This window comes from Aptenodytes forsteri, unplaced genomic scaffold (genome assembly GCF_000699145.1).
Source record: "Aptenodytes forsteri isolate BGI_AS27 unplaced genomic scaffold, ASM69914v1 Scaffold81, whole genome shotgun sequence".
NCBI classification, from domain to species: Eukaryota; Metazoa; Chordata; class Aves; order Sphenisciformes; family Spheniscidae; genus Aptenodytes; species Aptenodytes forsteri.
Window position 1 is genome coordinate 5,791,513 of NW_008795259.1, and position 6,402 is coordinate 5,797,914.

Genomic DNA, 6,402 nt, shown 5'->3' on the forward strand with positions numbered 1-6,402 from the left:
AAAGTGTAATGAAGACAGACAAATAGGAATTTGTCTATTTGTATAGACAAGTAACACAGTATTTTGAAATTCTTTAAGAGAAGAAAGAAAAGGAGGGCTCCAAAAGGTACTGGTGAGGCTAAGAGGAAAAGGCAGAAGGAGATGGCTCATCCAGTTTCACCTGGTGTTTTTATTCCCCAAGACCAGCTGGTAGAAGATGAATGCAATCAACAGTTTCCAAACCGTCACTGAAGCTCTTATCTTCTATGTGGTGGAAGTCCCGTTGCTGCCTTGTGAACAGACAGATGCCTGGGAGGCATCTTCTCTGCTGGGTGAATTCAGAAGGGCTGTAAATCTGTTAAGGAAAGATCATGAAACGGAGGTGTGTAAAAGACCACAGCCACCTCTAGGATTTCTTCCTGCTGTGTGCTCCTGACCTCCATGTATCATCTGGGAGTGTCTATGAGGCCATCAAGTACCAACCACATCTGCCACATGGAGTGAGACTCTGCAGAAAGTCATTACTACACCCACCTCTCCTCTGCAAAAGAATTGTCCTGGCCCTGGCTGCTCCTTTTGATGATCTTTGAAGATAACTAACATGCATAGTCCTAACAGTCATCCAGTCCTCCTAACTTTGTGAGAAAAATAAAATGGTTATTTGCCATCACTATAAAAAGAAAACCAACAACAAATCTTGTATGTAATTTCTTGTTTAAATTTGTCTTCAGCTACTGGTCAGTATTCTACCTTTCTCTTCTCTTCTCTTTTAAGGGATTGCCAGTGTTTTCTGTTTAGGATGCTTCTTCCTCACCATTGCAATTACTTCTGTATTTGTTGTTAAGGGCATTGCACTCATTGCCTTTGTTCCTGTAAAGCTCTCAGATTTTTTTTTTTAATAGGTTTTATTTTTCACACACATTTTTCAACAGCCTTCAGGAAAACCAGCCAAAAGAACCACATGTGTTTGTCTGGGATTAGTATAAAGTGCATGAAATACAGAGGCAATGTCACCTCCTTTTCCTCCTAATGACTCTATTCTTTATGGATCAGGGCATCTCATCAACTGCTTTTATTACAGCATGGGAGTCTGCATGGAATTGTTTGTTCGTTGTGGCCATAAGATTTTTTTTTTTCCTCAGTCCTTCAACTGTGTAAGGCATAGGTTGTTCTGACAGGAGGGCATGACACTCTGTACTTTATCTGATTGTGCCACTTACCAAATTTTATATTCAGTGAGTATTTAATATTTATTGCTGAATAATTAATAAAAGTATTTGTAAGAAGAGATTGTTGTTAAGAGGACACTCAGACCACAAATACTGTAAATGAGATCTCTGCAGGGTGGGAAAGGCCTGCTCTCCCTTGAGTGTGCAACTCAAAAGGTGTGCACACTTGGGAGCTCTTTAGTCTGGGGCTGTAAACTACCTATAAAACATTGCAAATTTCTTTCAAATTTGCATTGTAAACAATTACCGTATTACTATATTCCATTGCTCTGTCTTTTAAAAAAGAGAAAATACATCTAGCTTTGATGATTTATATTTTATATTTAATATTTAGGGGAAACTGAGTCAAATTAATATAGAGTGACTTGAAAATATTCTTAAGGTGACACAGTGCCAAAGCCATGAGAACTGCAAGCCCATTGATTCCTAATCTCAGGATCCGTTGCCTTATCTTCCTTGTCTCTATTTTCTACTTCAGGCATAATTCAGCTAGAAATTTCTGCATGTCCTTTCATCATCTGTCACCAAAAAGAGGATTTTCTGTGATCTGCTGCCTGTGAATTTTGTCATGGTCTGGCTGAGCCTCCCTAGTGGATGGTGACCAGATTGTGTTATTTGGACCTAGTGTTTAAATTCTGTAGTAGAGCCATCTTCTTCAAGCTGAATTCACTCCTCTCTTCATGATGTGGAGCTCCTCAAATGCTCTTTCAAGGGCACATCTTTTTTTCTAGTTCCTTTCCTGCATCTCAAAGGCAGTGTTGATACATTCTAAAGTATACACATCCTGGCTTACAATTTAACCCCTTTGGGGAACTTCATGGCAGTTGAAATAAAGAACACAGGATTTGCAGAGGAACTTCCCAAGCACAGATACATGACTTTAAACAGTGCAGGAGAACTGCAAGTCCATAGAAATCAATACCTATCTGGATGCAGTGCTCTTTTCATACTTCTGAAACAATTTATCCTGACATTCAATGGATTAAGTCAGCGTCCTTCAGTTCTTTGTCTGAGAGTTCACTTTCTTTAATGTTTACCTAACAGTAAACAGTGCTATCTTTCCTCTTTCTTAGCGTTTTCTGGATATTTTTTATGCCTCAAATCACTGTAGGATTACTATGGCAAAAAGTCATTAAAAGTCAATGATTTTGTCACAACAGCTGGCTGTCTGCTAGGATAATACTTGTTCCAGTTAGATGACCCTGAGAGGACCCCATTCAGCTTTCTGGACAGGGTTTATTCTTGTTTTTAAGCTGAGACTCTAAGTGATACTGAAGGTTGAAATGAGAAAATTACTGTATTATTTACTTGAATAAGAACTATATTCCAAGAACATACATACCCATGGACTATTAGCAAGTGGTGCACTTACCACAGTTATAAACAGCTAATTTTTAAAGAAAATCTTGAAAGAAAACATCCTGGTTATTATTTGTGTACTTTATTCAATGCATTAAAGTAATAAATATAATCTGACGTATATTCTGCAATCTGTCGCGGGTGTTTTTCCTAGACAGATGCTACAGCTCAATCAGATGTTATGTACTCAACTGACAAATGACATCTTCCTCCTTTTCCACAGCCTGGCAGTCACAATGGCTCAGTGGAGTCTTCTGACTCTTCTGATCTTGCAGTGTCACTTAGAAAATGTGTATCATCTGTGGTGTCTTAGCTCAGACTTATCAGAGAGTTATATTTTTGACTGTAGAACAACAGCAAAAAATACTGGAAAAACAGTACATTCTTATTAAAAGAAAAATGAGTGAAATAATTCTGCAGTCCCAACAAACTAAGCAAAATTGCAGTGTAAAACCACCAGAACCTCCCCAGACTGGTGGAGAGCTTGTGAGCCACAGACCACAGTCACTTGGCAGCAGAGCTTGCACTGATGCTAATGGGAATCGCATGTCTGGCAGGAGGGCAGACATGTGGTCCTGAAAACCAGCTTCCTGGAGAGACACCATTCTGGTGGTGTCTTTGTGTTGCTGTGCAATGTTGCATCATGGTTTGGGGGGATGGAAAAGAGCATCAAAGAGGTTGTCTAGAGGTGGAAGATGAGAAACAAGGAAAAAGGTCATGATGAAGGTAAAAACGAGAGAATGTTTTAATAACTTTTGTCAGGAGAGAAAAGAAATGCTCTGTAGTGTTTGACTCACCTTGCGTGTAGCCCTGAAAAGTACTAGTGTTGTTTTGGAATCAGAAATGAGGATGCCTACAGGTGAAAACTCCACACTTCTCTTCTGAGGGTGAGCAAAAGCTGGAAGAATATTTGGATGAAGTGAACAGACTTCAAAAGTGCATGGAGGCACACATGGAGGACCTGGTTGAAGACCTGAATGACCCTCTGCAGTGCCAGCCCTGATGGGTGCTGTCACTGCATCCAGGCGTAGCTCTGCATTGCCCGTTCTCAGGATTCCGTCTATAACTTTGGATATTCAGGATGTAGGTTCATGGCTCAAAAGTGGGAGGGGCTGGGAGCGTAAGCACGAGTGAGAGAGAAGAGAGCCCATTAGTGTCCACCGTCCACTGAGGGGATCTGCTCAGAAGTTAACCCAGCTAATTCACAGGTTTCCAGAAAGGTAAATATTCTCAGCAAGGGGTTGGCATGCTGGGACCTGGTGACAAGAGAAATGCAGGGGATCGTGTTGCATGTGGTAGTGTGGAAGTACGAATATAACAGATCACTGAGGGAGAGGGTAGGGTAAGCAGAAAAATCTATATATTCTTTTCCTGCTGGGAAAATGTGAAGGAAACAATGACCAACTTCGCTTCCAACGTGACCTCTTTCCATGTGCTTTACGTGGGAGGTGTTGCAGAAAAGAAATGCTAAACAACTCAGCATTGATTTATTCTATCTTCCAATATTTTATGAGGTGATGTATACACTATGTAAAGCACTGTATGCGATAAATACTGTGTTGAATATGATTATAGGTATTGTGGCATGGCAGATACTTGAGAAATGTCATGTCATGTAAACACTGATAGAGGGAGATATAAAATGGGAGAATTTATTAGAGCAAAGTTAGGTATTGGTCCCCAGGAAGGAATGAAAGCACAATCACTAACTGCTGTTCCTCCCATAAAAATTGATTTTCCTGTCTTTCTGTTTTGGGTGTTCTTATGTGGTAGTATAGATTTTAAAATATCATCCAGGGAGTAAAAGAAGAATTGAGAGGTGAGCGCATCATGTTTAATCCAAAATTCTTGCTATAGAGGCAGTGGCTCACCTTCGATTTTCTGAGATTTGTGCTTTCTTTGGACTGCCTTTTTTTTTTTTTCCCCAATGAGATTGCCTCAAAAACATGTATTAGAAGTATCTGGTGTTGACGTAAGGATGGTGGTTACAGTGGCAGTAGCATAAAGACTAATGACAAACTGGATTACTGGAAACCTTGCTGATGCTGAAAAATGCTAAATGAAAGACAGGATGAGAAACAATAGTTGGACCATAATTTTATTTTAGTAGATAGTTTTTCCTAACATTATTTTTGCATTTAATCTCTGGATACTGTGGATCAGAATTGTTGCTGATTACCTACCGGTGTGAGAAGATGAGTAACAGGCCTCTGGCATTCATGCTTCTCTGGGAGGAAGCTGTCTGAGCTCTAGAGAAACCAGTGGAGAGTCACTGGCCCCAATTAACTGGCTGAAGGAAGTGGTACAAGGTGGACCGCTCTGAAAAGAAGCTGGGTCTGCTGGGACTGCGGGCGTTCCCAGTGCCTGTGCTGTTAGTAGTAATTTCATTTCAGGCTTTTTATCATTCTGTGATGCCAAGTTATTAGGGCTTTTCCCCTTCCCAATGCTCTTTCAAGCTGATCAGGGAAATGAATATGTTTCTTTTAGGGTACTGAAGTCCAGCAAAGACGAGCCTGAGAGGCCAGCAATAGCTTCTTCCACCCTTCTCCGGATGGCGTTTGTGGGTAGTTAGAAGGGAGGTCTTCCAGTTCATCTAATCTTCTTACAGAGAATTTTACCTCTTAGGCAGCTGTGAAGAGGCAGCTTCATATATTTATCTACCTGTTCCCAGGCTCTCAAAGGTGATTTGCCGTTTTCCATCAAGGGATGGAGTGGGTACATTCAGACTTCCGTTATTTCTCTGTAAGAACAAGACAACTGAATTGAAGAGAAAGCTCTCTTGTAACATTGTGCTATTGCAGAACTAATGAGTACAGCACACCACAGCCATCCCAGGAATATAGAGCCACTTTGAAGCAGGTGATAACTTTTTTAATAACTTTCTTGTCCTCTGATAGAATTTTAACCCCTGCTAAACTTGTTCAATGTTTTGGCTGTTCACTCCAGCCTCTCTTTAATCTCAAAGAGCCCTGGCTGTGGCTTCCTTGCAGAAGGAAAAAAAATAAAATTGAATTGTTTCATTGTTACCGATTTTTATTTTGCCAACACCCTATATTCTGCATTGAAGTCACTGGAGACCCATTTTCTGTGAGCACAAGACCATCTCTGGGTTAATAATCATCATAATCTCTGATAGATGAGAGGGTAGCTAAATGGCATGAAATGATTCAAAAAAGATAGTATTAAGATGCAAAGCCAAGTACCCAGAAACAAAGAAGTGCTGGAATTCATGCTCAGCTGAAGTCTTAATTTGGTTCCTTTCCATGCAATACGCCTTTTGTTTACTATTTGGTCATGGTTTTTCCACAGGCCTCCTGTCTCACCCAGCACACAGGACACTTGGTGCTCATTCACCAAGTATCTTTTAAAATATTTTTTCCACTCTTCCTGGATATGGGATTGTATACTCTCCCATAAACATGGACTTCTTCATTTCATCTTGGGCTTTTCTAAGGTTCTTGTGCTGGAATAACCTTCTAGCTTTCAAATATTAAAGAGTTCACAACATCTTTTAAGTAGAGGGGATAATATCATCCACTTTTTACTGACTGCAGACTGAGACCTGAAGATTAAAGCCAATAGCATCAAAAGGAAATCCAGCAGCAGAGACAGAGATTGGATACCGTTCTTCAGGTTGGCTTTCAGTTTCTTTATCTATGAAATCTTTTTGCTCCTCCTCCAGTTTCCTGCCTCCTTACTGTTAAGTCTTCCTATGTCAGTAACAGATGACCTTGATCTTACAGACAAATGCTGTTTCCGCCATGTGCTGGTTTTGGCTGGGATAAAGTTAATTTTCTTCATAGTAGCTGGTATGGGGCTATGTTTTGGATTTGTG